This window comes from Xiphophorus couchianus, chromosome 15 (assembly GCF_001444195.1).
Source record: "Xiphophorus couchianus chromosome 15, X_couchianus-1.0, whole genome shotgun sequence".
Lineage (NCBI taxonomy): Eukaryota > Metazoa > Chordata > Actinopteri > Cyprinodontiformes > Poeciliidae > Xiphophorus > Xiphophorus couchianus.
Genome location: NC_040242.1, coordinates 22546679 through 22561497, shown reverse-complemented (window position 1 = coordinate 22561497; position 14819 = coordinate 22546679). Strand labels below are relative to the sequence as shown.

Genomic DNA, 14819 nt, shown 5'->3' with positions numbered 1-14819 from the left:
CCCATTAGGGACAAGGGTGAACAGAAAATGGATGGATGGATGGACATTCTTAATTCAGTACCTAAACCCAGTCAGACTGGGTTTAGATGTGCTTTCCTGCATCCAGGACTGTATGATCTGGTGAATAAAAGTGGGTGAAACATCGGAACACATTTGGGTTGTCTATTCAGAAACATAGAGCATGGCGGCGTTGGATTTCCATAGTTATTGTCGTCCCAGCAGGAAGTGAAACAGAGCTGTCTTCCTGCCGGGCCTCATGAGGATTCAGAGAGTTTTTCCTCTGCATGCAGCGGGCCGGCTGAGCCTCAGCTGCTGGAGCAGATCCCGCTTCACGTTCACTGACTGGATGTTCACTTGCCTGTGCTGATGTGATTTACTCTGAGCCTCCAGCTGCTCCTCGCATTATTTGTCAACACAGCCAGCCATTACCTATTAATGACTTCTTCATGCTTTATTAAACGCACCGTCACGTCAACTCATCTGGGACTGTGCAGGGAGCAGGAAAATGCTGAAAGCTCCAGTTGTTTATGTCTCATTTTCTCCTGGTTTTGCTCTCAGAATGTGACAAACTCTTGGTCAGATCAGACATGAAAGGACGGAGCTGTTCTCCATCAGCAGTGTTTGATGTGAGCCGAACGTCACAGAGGAGACCACTGAGGTGTGGGTTTCACCAGACAGATCAGCTGGAAAGCACAGATCAAAATCTTATGATTCCTCTTTGCAGGGTTGACTTGATGAATGGTGGATAAACACTTATTCACAACATCAAAAGTTTTTTTTATTTGTATTTGTAAGTTTTTGTACCAAAATCAGAAAATCTGGTGCTGGTCTCGTGTTTTAACTTTATAGTCCCACAACTAGCTTCAGATTACCAAAGACATTTTAAAACCAGTCAGATTTAACCTCACATAACTGCTACATTACTGTGCTTAACTCTCCATTGATTAAAATACATGTCTGCTTTTTCGTTACTTTTGATGTTTTCTGTTATAATACAGTTTTTATGCACAAACTCAGGTTGACAGTCTGATGGTCTCCAATCAGCTCCAGCATGAGGTAATCCAGAATGGCTGGGTTTTCGATTTCTCCCTAGAATGGCTGAACAGGGCCAAAAGGCCCTGAGTCCACCCTGACGACTCTGATGGCTCAAATTAGCATTCTTCTTCAATTGTAAATGTGGCCGTTGACCGTCAGGCCAGAATGTAGGAATGTGAATAGTCCATGTTGGGGATGGGTATCTATGATACCTGCAGGAGATCAGATCTCCTGTAGGTAATGCTCTTCAGTTTAGTTTTGAAGCATACATGAAGTGTTTTTGGAGAGATGTGACCTTTTGCAGCTGATCCATGATGTTGTGCTGCATTATCCAGGTCATTTTGCCAAATGTACATAGAGTTTGCAAAACATACAATCTGTTTCAAAAAATATGCAAAGGTTTTTCTAAAAGAAATGAGTAATGTTTCTCTTTGAAATAAAGCTAAGAGGGTATTAATTGTGTTGATCCACCTCAAAAAAATCATGCAAAAAGTGTAAGCAAAAGAAATCTGGGAGACTTAGCACATGCAAATTTGCATGCAGCCTTTTGTGCTGTGGAGGATAAATAGGTGACTGCTTCACCTATTTAGTTCACAAGAACTAATGGCATTTATTTCAGTCATAATCTTGCGGGGGGTGACCAAGGTTCCATCACTATGTGACAGCTGGTCAGCAAACCTGGCAAACATGATTGACATGGCAGCACTGAATGCACATGTGCTTTATCAGGCATGCATTGGGGTGCAGGAGAGACGGGTGGACTTCTATTTTACTGTCAGTCCTGCACTTTATATTTTATATTTAGATTTATATTCATATTTTATACTGTATTTTATTTTACTCACAACATTGGAACCTCAAACATTATCCTGAGCCGTATGCAACGAAATTTCGTTCTGTATACACCCTGTGCATTGAAAATGACAACAAAGTCAGTCTAAGTCGAAGTCGAAGTCTAAGGAACAATTGTGCAACTGTGAGATGCGTTGAGGCCATTACCAGGGTACTTGGCCTAGGTAATGGCCCTATTTACTGAACAAAAGGGCTTCACTCCAACGGGCTTCAGGCCAGTTGGACTATCTCTAGCCTGAATAGGTATATGTCCAAATGGCCTAACTCCAGCCATTCTAGTGTTTAGCAGGGCAAACATCTGCTTTTCTATACTGATGAAAGTTCTAGTTGTTCCACCTGATGCACTCCGTTTCAGTTTTATACAATAATTAGTATTCAGAATTAAACTAAACACTGATATTACAGATCCATGTCAGCTGAAACACTGTATTTACAGATTCTGCTCCCCAAACTCCACTGGGTATCTGGCATGAAACAGTCTAATAATAAGGAAAATACCAAAGTGCAGATCAAAAACTACCTGAGTAAATACAGACAGACTTGACCCTGTGTGAGAATATGATTGCTATGATTGCTTTGTGAACTACTAAAATTAGTTTGATTTTATTATGTTCTAAAACCTAAAAAAATAAATAGAAAGTTCACAATTGATTGAAGATTTTGGTGTTTTTTTAATTCAATAAATAAAGTAAGCTTGACCAATGCCTGGATAGATGGACTAAGCAACAATATAACAGGTCAATGTTAACATATATGATGTAAAGCTTAAAAAAGTATGTTTTGCGTAACACACCCCTTCTTAAAATGCATCATGCTCGGCTTTAAAGAAAATCAAGAGTCTTTCAGTCTTGTTTGATTTGAAATGAGTCATTTGAAATGAGATGACAAAGTCAATTCTAAAGCTTTGGGGTCTCCAGTGAACCACAGTGAGAGTCAATATTTAATGGAGAACATAGAACAGTGGGGAACGTTCAGGAGACATGATTTAAGTATTTATTTCTGCTAATATGCCTCACAGTGGAAAGGTTCTCTAACTGAGAGCCTAACTGAGGTTTCAAGGACAGACGTTCTCCAACAGTTTCAGGATTTTCTCATGTGTTGCTGTTGTTACATTTATGTGTCTCTCCTACAATTAACAGTCCAACTGTATGCAGTCATTCTTCAGGCTCTGGTTTAGGAGACACTTATCAAACTCTAGATGTCCACTAAACTCTGGTTGTGCTCTGTTTGACAGCAATCAGAGCAGCTGCACATGTCGCTAAGCAACAGCTGGGAAGGAGAGGAACAGGCAGAATCTCCACAATGACTTTACTGTTGTAGACAAAAAAAAACCAACATAGCAAAGCAAACTTTTATATGCAGTTATTCAGTACTGAAGCAACACTAAGCGCTTCTGAAAAAGGATAAAAGCAACAAAGACTTGAGAAATGACCTGGCCTGCTACATCTGTCTTGCTTCAGAAATGATTTATCCTGAACAGCAGTGTTTAAGTCTGGTAATCTAAAATAATATGTGAAACAGTTCTGGAGTGACTTTTTTCCCCCAAAATTTCTTTGGTGCATTTGTCACTATTATGATTTGCACAACAGCTAGTCCATTCCTCAAAACAATTAGAACAAACTGGAAAACCTAGTTGTTAACCTGCATACCTTACAGCATGTGGCTGATTGAAGAAACCCACTGGTTGTATTCATTGTTCTGCTACTTTTTCTTTAACTTCCTCTGTTATTTTTAAATTTGTATTGCTCCTCTTCTTTTCTTACAAGTAGGACTAAGTTTCTTCTTATTTAGAGTGTTGATGTTTCTTATATTTTCAGCTAAATATTTAATAAACTGCATCCTTAACAAGGACAGTATGACTCCTAGACTGAAGGAAATGTTCTAGGAGTTTTTGTAGGGGATTGATCCTCAGAGAACAGCCATGTTTTTAAAAGCTTCCTCAGACACACTGAAGCTCAGATTGGGAAGAACATCCTGACTCCATTAATTTGTCTTCTTGTCAAGGGAAAATGGGTAAACTCCAAATTACTAGCTTCTCTGTTTTGATGAGCCTAACTGGGCTTAAATGTCAGGGAAGAAGAACCTGACAGAATGCTGTCATACAGGAAGCAGAGTAGTGGTACATCCAGTCTCCCACTGAAGCTGGGCAATTACGTGGGCAGGCAAACTCCCTTATCTCTAATGAACACTTGCAGTCCCTTTAAAAAGCTTCCACAAAGATCCTGGCAAAGAACATGGCTGCTTGGAGACGGCCCAGGGTTGCTGTTGTCTCTAACAGTCATCCAGATTCTTTTTTAGGTGTTCACAAACACTGACGGCTTTCTAGGCTTTTCTCCTTGAGCAGACGCTTGAAGAAAAAAAATTTACTTTTTCTTTCTTGAAGCACATATTTAAAACACAAAAGGGAGACAGACAACTCAATATGAAAACTGGCCAATCAGAGCAGAAACACAGTTTTACCTTTTGGTTAATAAATATGGTATAAATGGGCCCTAACAGCTGATAGTCCTCAGCAATAGATTATGAAAACATAAAAGGAACAGACTGGACATAAATCCCAAAGTCTATGGAGCCGATGTGACGGATAGTAAGGGACAAATGATGTTTGAACAACCAACGCTCAAGGCATTAATTCAGCAGTTATCCCTTTATGAAATATAATGATGTTGTGCTCAATAGAAGGATGAGTTCAGAGCATATAGATTCAACGTGGTGGTCACCAAGTTTGACTGAAAACATTCTTTTTTTCTTTCATCTCTTTAATTGGCATTTTTAGCAAACAAAGTTTCGTTTTTTAAGAGAAACACCAAAGTTAATTGTTTTCGACAGCAACACTGATTCTGAGGACTTAATATTTTCTGTTTCCAGGTCATTTATATAAACAGATTATTAAAGTCATTGATTACGATGACTGTAATCATCACTCATGATCTTTGTGTTTGATGTTTGGAGCTAGATTCATTCCCTGCTCCAGCTGCCAACCACCAGAGATGCTTTTTGTAAGTGGAAGAAGAAACACATAATTAACACACATCCCTTTAAATCAGACCGCAGGCTTTGTCAGTCACTAAGTAGATTAGAGCAGTATTGATTACTGAGTTCATTTGCTGTCACATTCTAATTATTCTTGTCCTTGCATGGAGCTCTGAGTTTAACCTGCAAACAAAACTCCTGAGAACGAACCATAAGTAAAGCAACAGGAAAAAAAACATCCGTCTGCAACTCCAAATGACATCAGCCAAGGTCATTAGCATGAATGAGAGTGGAAGCCTGACACAGCACACCGAGAGGCCGAACCAGAGGGTGATTATGGAAAATCTGTGAGCAACCCTATCTGTGGCACACAGACACTATTGTTGATTGCTGCTCTTCCACAGCAGCAGTCAGTCAGCAGAGTGTGGAGACAGCAAAAAGATGGAGAGTGGGTGGTGTTTATTCACTACGAAGGAGGCGCAGTCCATCCAAACCCCAGGCAGCGGGGCGGCCTGATTGACGGCCCACCCGGTACCAATGATCTCTCAAGGAAGGAGCTGAAGAAGTTCGGTGCTATCGCATGTCACCGGCCTCCGTGCGGAGGAGCACACACGTCAGCGCATGACGACGGGCTGTCAGGGCAAATGTAACTGGGCTGGAGGAGATAGCAAAGCAAAGGATTCCATTTTTCAGTGATGCTACAGGGAGCCGGGTGGAAGCTTTGCAGTTTCACACATCACTGACAGGTCAGACTCAGTTTCAATTCAGTGAACTGCAAATACAGAGTTCACGTTCATACAATCAGCCGCTCAGCGTGGAACGCAAAGGGAGCGGGGTAAGAGGTCAGATGCTGGTCAGCGGTGTTTTTTACAGTATTGTACCGTCTGAATATGTCATACTGATTTATTGTGTGGAGAAATGGGAACAAAATGTATCTCTGCAGCATGATGTCAACACCAAACGCTGCTGACTTTCTGTTGATGCAACACCGAGTGAGTGATCCCATTTACTGTTTCAATAAGACGAGTCAGTGTTAATCAAAACATGGTAATAATAACAGTAATATTCCACTTGTGAGCATAAGTCAGTTGGACCTTTCCCATGACCTTTAGACAAGAATCCTGAGCCTTTAAAAGTTCAGCAAGCAGAAGTTTATAAAATGTTGTTTTATCTTGAGTTTGATAAAATGAAATCAAGTTAGCATTGAGCTCGTGCTCTCTCCTCAGATGGACGTGCCTTGAAAACCTCCAGTGGGAGTTTATCTGGGAATGGTTCTGATGTTCAAACCATCAGCCGGCTCCTCTCCATGCAGAGGAGCAGTGACTCTTCTTGGGTTTTACTCAGAGTGACGGCGGTCCTCATCCTGTCTCTGAGTGAGACAGTATCATTCCACCCTTAATCCCAATTAGTTGATTCACCATTTTAGTTTTTACACATTGATGAAACTAAACAAGTTTAGAACCTTGATACAATTTAGCAAACACATTTATTTGTCTTTACTAAAACTGATTAACTCACACATATTTCTTCCTAGCTGTAAAAAACCCATTATTTTAAACTAAACTTACAATTTTTAGTTAGCAAATAACTAATAGGTTATTATTTAAACATATCTATAATAGCATTCTCTCAATACGTAATTGATTTTATCTTCAAATTGTAACATCAAATTGCTATACCAACATGCTTGTTATCTAGGTGTTGAGTATTGTTACATCTGTTGCTATTTCTACTGGCAGGCTGTAGCTCCACACCAAGGCATTATGGGTATAGAATAAATGTCATTTTCTGCACTGCATCATGGGTAGAGAACATGAAGAGGCTCTCAACAAGTCATACATCTGAATTTTTCCATGTGTTTATATGTTAACCCTCCTGGCTGTTTGTTTATGCAAGTGCTGTTCTTCTCATGAAGTTATCGAAGAAAAAAAGTAGAGGTGAACAGAGCTTCAATAGACTCCGCCTCTTCACTTCAAAAATTTAATATCCTCCATTTTCTTGACTTAATATTATTACATTCTATGTCTTAGTAGAAAAGTACATTCAACTAATTTTATTTAGTAATGAAACAACTTTTTACCAAACATAAGACTGGCTGGACGTCGAGGTACACTGAGCTACATCACATTCACAGCAAACGCTGTCAATAGCAACGGAAATGTTTTACTGTAGACCAACACATAGTTGAAGCATTTTCCTATTGGATGAAGAGATTCAGAAAATCAGAAAAAGAAAAACATCCGTTTGTTGAGTTTGTGGCAAAATCTATAAGAATAGAGGATAAAACCCTTTTTGCAGTATAAATTTGAACTTTTAAGTTTTCTTTCAGGCAATATGAGAAAATCTTCCATTCTCATTCTCCTGAACTCAGTATTGTGTTTTGTCCCATCTTGTGAGTTTTATGTATCCATACACTCCTAGTGCGTAGGCAGTAGAGTAAAGAGGATACCACAGTATCTTTGAATCTGCCCAGTAATCTACAGTCATTGTGAGATCTGCACTGAAAGCACAATAAGGATCAATAAACCCAACAACATCTTTTGCAAAACACCAAATCAGAGCAAATCAAATTCTAACTTAAACCTTTGAGTTTTTATAGTGCCTACCATTTAACTGTCTCTGGTTCCGACTCTTCTATGCCTCTGCTTGTGGTCAGACGTCTCCTTATGTTGGCCAACATGTAAAGGACTTTATATAAGCCAGCCTTCTGATCTGTTCTCTGACAGGACCGGCGCCATGACAGGCAGATGAATCTGGACTTCGGATGAAGCCTGCCATTTTTACAGCTGACCTTGACTAGAGGTCCTTTTAGTAATTTATAGCAAATAATGTTCAAAGGAGTCCCATTTCCAAGATTCACTGTCACTTTGTGTTCTACCATCTCTCTGCCTCCAAAGCCAATGTGCTCTCCTGACATGAACATCCCATAAAAAATATTAGCAGCCGCGTTGGTGTCCTACCCAATTATGTGAAGAGTGAATTAATGCTTCTGAAAGCAATGAGGTTTTAACTGTTGCTGCAACTCCAGACTTTGCAGTCTTATTGCTCTCCATGCGTTAGTCCAAATGACAGCAAGCTGTTTCAAAAGAGTTTTAATTTGTCTATTGTTGGTACTTTATAGGAACACATGAATCCATTTGAGCTTTTAATGAATGTTGATGTTCTCTGTTAAAATGCAGACATGTTTTTATGCACACATTCAGGATGACAACAGCCATACGGGCTTCCAGTAGGCTTTAGGCACGAGGTACAAAATGTGTTGTTGTTTTGTTAGCAGGGCAAACATCTGCTTTCTATGTTATTGATGAAAGTTTTAGCAGCAGAGTGTTGTGTGTAGAGAGTGCTCCCCCCTAAAACACTGTTTCATCTTTATACAGTAATTAATATTAAGAAGAAACCCAAAGTGTTCCTCAAAGCCACTGGGCAGAAGGCTTGGTATAGTACTGTTTAAGGAAATGTGACAAAATTGGTCAGTAGTTACAGTAGTTTCAAAATTATTCTGCACTACTTTGTATTCTATGGGGTAATAAAGAAGAACTGAGTACATAGTACACTCATTTGGCAGCTGTCCTGAGAAGTAGCCTGATGTGAATTCGTGTGGGGCTAATTGCTGAACGGGGCAAAAATTCCCTTTTTATGGAGTTTATGTGAATTTTTTTATTCATTTTTGCATATGAACCATCTGTAAATGTCTTCCACATTCATGAAGTCTCAATTTTGAGTCTGCAAAGTGATTTTAACAGAATTTAAATAATTTATCTGTCCAGAAAATTTTAATTCCTTCTGTACCAAAATTCCAATCTGATTTCAGCAGATGGTATTTTTTTAGAGCACAAAACACACAGCTTTGGTCTTTGAGAATAAAAAACAAATATATCTGGCAGTAATTTACACTGATTTGTAAGAATGCAAAATTGACCTCGACTTTGGCTGATGTTAGTTATTGTTTTAGCATATTGGTCAACTAAGCCAATATTCATCCATCCATTTTCTTACACCCTTGTCCCTACTGGGGTCGGGAGGTGCTGGTGTCTATCTCCAGTTAACGTTCCGGGCGAGAGGCGGGGTCACCCTGGACAGGTCACCAGTCTGTCGCAGGGCAAATAAGCCAGTATGAATAAAATAATTATTTTGATCTTGTTGCTGTTTCTGGTTGGTCTGTGTTTGGTCATGTAACGGTGAGGGTGAAGCGGTGCAGGATTCTGAGTGTGTTTTAACAGAAGCAGAGAAGCAATGTCACTAGAGGGTTTTTTGTTGTGGTGAAAGAATAAAGAAATAAATACATAATGTCTGTAAATATCAGTTAGTGATGTCACAGCAATATTATTATTATTGTATATTGATGTCAGCCCAAATTTTCACATTGGTGCATCTCTATAGATTTAAAATACTAAATATAGTAAAAGTAAGTACATGTGTAATGCATCACATTCAGCTACTGTAAGTGTCAGTCGGATTATATTTGTGGTTTAGTTCTAAAACAGGCATGAAGGTATTTCTTAAGACACCAAGTTAAATTAAACACAAAATTTAAATCAACTGTTAAAAACATTACGAAAAGACAAAGTCTTTTTGATAGGGAAGTTTCGTACATACCCTTATAAGCAAGGCTTAATTTCTTTATGTGTAGCATTTGATCCTGTTGATTGTATCTTTTTAAAATAATCAGATTTGAATTTCTCCGTGTCTGCACGGACCAGCTTTGTGCTCCGCCTTGATGGATCATGGTATTAACCAGTACTTAGGACTGCCTCACTGAGGACTCAGCTGCTGCTGCTGGTTGGTTTTACACCTCAGGCTTTGATGAAACCAGCAAGTTTCACCTGCTAATAATTGCAGCTGTCACACAAGGACATCGGTTTCCTGAGGCTGCGTCAGCTCTTCCTCTGTAACGCCGTGCCTAAATTGGACTCGTGGTGATGCTGCAGTTTTGTATTTTTTACATAACAAGCTTTCTCACTTTCTCTTTCTCTCTAAGCCTGATGCCAGCTCATGTTATGCATATCACATTAGCAGTGTTGGTTAGGCTACTGTGGCCTAATAAAACCAGGTTGCAGAGCAGCCACAACCTCACAGCTGTAGAAGAGAGATAAAAGATTGTGGACATGCTAGGTTTTTGTCATGAATAATTATTTCATTGCCAATTTAAAAAAAAAAACACAACAAGGAGTGCAGCAGCTAGCAAATGGAATTGTGTTTAGGAAAAACACACTTCATGAATCAATTGCTGGAGAAGCAGAATTCATTTCTTGTTTTCAGTCATTTGTGCGTTTGCTAAAGTTCACAGTCATGTTGGTTCACAGATACAGAGTTCATATTGAGGTCGAGCTCATTTTATCTGTCCAGTGAGATGATTTCATCTATCAATAGTCAACCGGTAGGTTACATGGTAAACTTGGTAATCACAGCTAATATTCCAGAGGGCATTGCAGCAGCTACATGTGGCTTAGTCACAGCTTTCTGAAAGGTTAGATGCAACAAGGAAGTTTGGAAGGTTTTAAGGGTGCATTCACACTAGACCTATTTAGTCTGCTTCAGTCGAGTTCTGGTTAGTTTACCTAAAAGTCTGTTTCATTTGCAGAGGTGTGAATCTGTAATCGAACTCTGATCCACCTAAAAACGTAGATCTTAGTTCAGTTGACGTGAACTGTGATGGGGTGTGGATGCATATGAACGCCAATCAGAGCAGGATCTCAACAGATTACATGTGATTACATGTAATCAAGTTTCCTATTCTGAATGGTGAGATCCTTTTTTGTCATAATCCAAGATGTCAACCACACAATAAACCAAGTTGAACCACTCCTTTTAATAAAGTGCTGTTGTGCCACAGGGGAGGTAATCCAGCTAATGCTCCTCATAGTAACAGCAGGCCTGTTATTTGTTTTGTTTGTTTTTTTTCCACTGTAACTGTGATTGCATGTTTGTCACATGTTTTGGGCATGAGAATCAGTTTGTCCTCCCACTGACTGCTCAGACTTGGTGGTGAACCTCTTTTCTCCTTTGTCTCTCGTTTCCTGTTCTGCTCCAATCATGTTTTGTTAGCTGTGGTTATGAAAAGCATAACTTTGAGTGAAAGTATATGATTTTATTCCAATAGTCTTTTACACAGTAAAAATTTTACTTACTTTGTTAAAACAATTAAGGAGGAAGTTTCATAACCCACATGCAGAACCAGTCAGTGAATGAGAACGTAGACATGACAACAATGGTTTATTCACTATATTTACCAGGTGAGTGTACAACACGGGAGGAAGGAATGCCTGGAAGAGAGACTGGATCAGTTTGATCACTATTGGAATAATAGATTGTCTACATTCTGTTGAAGTGAGTAACATCTTGGAGGAGAAGTTGGAACCAGATCACTCCAAATCAGTATCATGCAGCGCTTCACTCACTCATCAAAGACTCTGTCCATCACATTCATCCTGATTGGTAATTGTTAAGTGAAATAGAACAATGGCTGTCAGAAATGCAAAAGTGAAAATCAAAAAAACGTCCAGCGAAAATAGAATAATTACCAGCACTTCATCCAGATTAATGTTTTACTGCCTATTGATGCTAGGCTTGTCCCAGATGAGCAGAAGTTTTAGTGCAGCTTCGTGCTGGAGCAGATTTGAATTTTCTCTGTGTAAATTAAATTGTACTGGAAAACTTCATATCTGACTTCTATCATCAGTTCTCTGAGATTAAAATATGTATTGATGCAGCTTTTTGCAGCTGTCCTTGCAGTCCACTCTGATGTGGTAAACCCTTTAACAGTATGAATTAAGACAGCATTCTCCACTTTGATTAGTGGGGGTCAAAGGGTCAGGGGGGTTCTGATGGGGGGAAACATGCAGGAGGGAAGGAATGAGAGAGAGGAAACAGACCTGGATGTCAGCACAGCATCAGAGAACATCATTTCTCTGTTGACTCCGTCTTCCTGATCCAAACAACTGGAGATAACGACAGAGGAGTGAGACTCCACTGATGCACCAACAGAGAAATCTAAGACAAAGTTCCTGAAAGAAGTGGCAGATTGTCCATAAGGGGGCGCTGGGGCGCCTGCAGTCAGGAGTTAATTCATTCTTTTAAAGTTCAGTTTTGATAGAATTCAGCCTGTTTGTTCAGAGTTGCATTTAGTTTGGATCTTTTCACTGTTTTTAGTCTGATTCAGTGTTAGCTATGGAAACTGATTTAGATTTAGATTTTATTTATTGTCATTGAGCAAAGATACAGAAGTAATATTTGGCAACGAAATGTTGTTGCTACTGGGATACCCAGAAAAAAACACTAAAAACTGTAAGCGTGACTGTGACTGCATATAGGTATTAAAAAGTTTTATTGATGGAGGTAAGAAATAACAAAAATGATTAAATTGTTTATTTTGCAAGTTAGTGAACATATCTTTTACTTTTACCTGATTTAGCCATTCATGTTATTTGTGTGGAGTTGAAGTTCTTTAATATGAATCCTTATAGATATATTTTGATCCTTTAGAAGTGAGTTTTAATTATTTTCAGATTGATTTTGTGTATTTTGTGATAATTTGTTTGTCTTTTAGCTGGATGCCGATCATTTTAGGCTATATGAAATGGATCTATTTTCAATAAAATCGAATGGATATTTTTTACTATTTTGTATTGATCAGTAATACAGAATGAAGCTAGATTGTATTTCTATGTAGATGCAGAGATATTTTCTTTCAGATGTACACCATGTAATCACAGCTGGAAGCAGAGCAGCAGAGGTTATGGGAGAACCCTGAGGGCGTAAGGTTGGTCCCACATGTCATTCAGTCTCCATAGTAACCAGCTGGTGCACCGGTTGGTGGATGGTGGCGGTCCATACAACCTCCAGTAACACTGAGGATTTTAACTCAGAAATGCACCACAGCATCAGGATGTGGGGTCAGAAACAGAAACACAGAAGTTTCATAAGGACACAAACTGTAAACAAAAAACCTCGACTTTCTTCACAAAGGGCAACCTGCTGCAAACATAAGTGTTGCCATCATTGAGGAAAACTTAATGAATTTAATATCAACAAAACTGACTGCAAACAATGACATCAGTTTCATATTAGACCTGTTTACATGTCAATAGATTTTTGTAGTTTTGAGTATTTATTGTTTTTTGTAACTGATCTTTGGAATAAATGACTTTAGCTTAGTGTGCTCCTTGTTTATGCCTACAGACCAATTCTTGAAACCTTCTTCATTGGTATTATTGTTGAAGAGTTGTGTATTCTTTCTATGGTAGAATTGTGTGTGTGTGTGTGAGTGCATTTGTGTGTGTGTGCTGTAGCTTGAAGTCTGCATGGTTAATTAAATGGGAACATTATCTGCTGAACTTTGTGGTTTACTATAAAAACATTTTAAATGCCATTGGCAAGTGGAAAAGGCCTGATCCATCCTAATTACTGAAAGGGTAAATACTTAGTCATGAAGCATAAGTCAAGATAAAACTTTACTTTAAGTTTAAAGAAGTTTGTTATATCTTATCTGCTTCACTGAACCTGCACCAGCTCATAGTTTCAGCATCATGTGACCAGAACAAAATGATGATTCATCACTGGATTACACTTTGACTGCTTTCATTCTTTTGCACATATTTTATGGAATCTTAAGGAATCTGCTTTTTTTTTTTTTGGAGGCATCCTAACCCACCACTCTGCTCCTCCAAACCAGCAGCAGCAATTAGCAAACACCTGGTGGAGCTGAGAGTCTGCTGAGCTCAGGATACAAACTACTTCAGAGAGCGAAACAGGAGCATTGTTCTGATGATGTGATCAAAAGCAGAGGGTAAGAGCTTCTTAAAGAGACAGGGGCCAATTTTAAGATGTCAGATAATAGAAAGTCTAATTTCTGTTATGGTAGTTTAGATATATGCAGCATCTCATAACAATTTAAGGTAACATATTTGTTGTGGTATAAAGTGGCATTATATGTCAGAAAAATACAAAATACAGACAATTAAAATTATCAATCATTAATGCCTGGATGAACCAGCTTCTTTACTGTGAATAAGTGCTTAAAGTGCTGAAATATTGTTTTCTTTTAAATATATACTATAGGGAACTCTTATCTACACTTCTAGAACCCTATTAGAGTGGATTACATGTGGAGCATTAAAATATGCATGCCTATTTGGCCGTGTGTACATCAATATGACATTTAACACACCAGAACTCTTTCCAGTGTTTGTATCTCCCCTCTACACACTGATGGAGTTTTTGTGACAAGAGCTGAGACTTTAATAAACATATTCCAGTTTGTGATGTATAAATGTAGACTGTACACCTGGAACCTTTTAGCAATAATGACATAGAGAGCTGTTACTATGTTTTGTTTATAATTTTCTATCTTTATCTCACATCGTCCAGACTGTGTTATATTTGAACTGTAAGGTCAGGAAGGTATATGACAGAAAACTGGAGCTGTAACTATTTTGGAAGAATTCTTTGACCCATAGCTTGACTTCACTGATTTTGAGGTTTTCAACTCCTGCAGTTTGATATTACAGCCTTTCAGAGAATGTGTAGACGTCTATAGTTTTTTCTAACATGTAGCCAGGGCCTTGGAGACCAATTCTACACCTTGAGTTCACACTCAACCTACAGTGTGAGACATTTGTAACCGTAGCTAATGACTATTGGATATAGTCATTAGCTAGGAAAATGGCTAATGACTATCACCAGCGCTACTTCTAAATGTAGCGCTGGTGATTACTCTCAACCCTAAACCCTGATAGCTTGATCCATGGGACTCGCTGTGTTTCACATATTCCTGCTGAGCCGTTTTAACTTTAGAACATAAAAGTCTCACTCAGATGATGGGAAGTTACTGATGAACTGAGATGTGGGACAATTCCACCTAGATGAGATGGGTTTCATTTTCATCAGTGTGTGTGGTTGTCTTCTGGTTTCTATGTCAAATCCGTTTTGCACATTGGAACACAAATGAACCACAACTCATT

At 38.8% G+C, this 14819-nt stretch overlaps 1 protein-coding gene across 1 annotated transcript in view; it reads left to right on the top strand.

The window, feature by feature from the left end:
* LOC114158130 (heparan sulfate glucosamine 3-O-sulfotransferase 5) overlaps nt 1-14819 on the top strand; it is a 67539-nt gene that overhangs the window by 26536 nt on the left and 26184 nt on the right. The gene's annotated exons all lie outside the window — the stretch shown is intronic.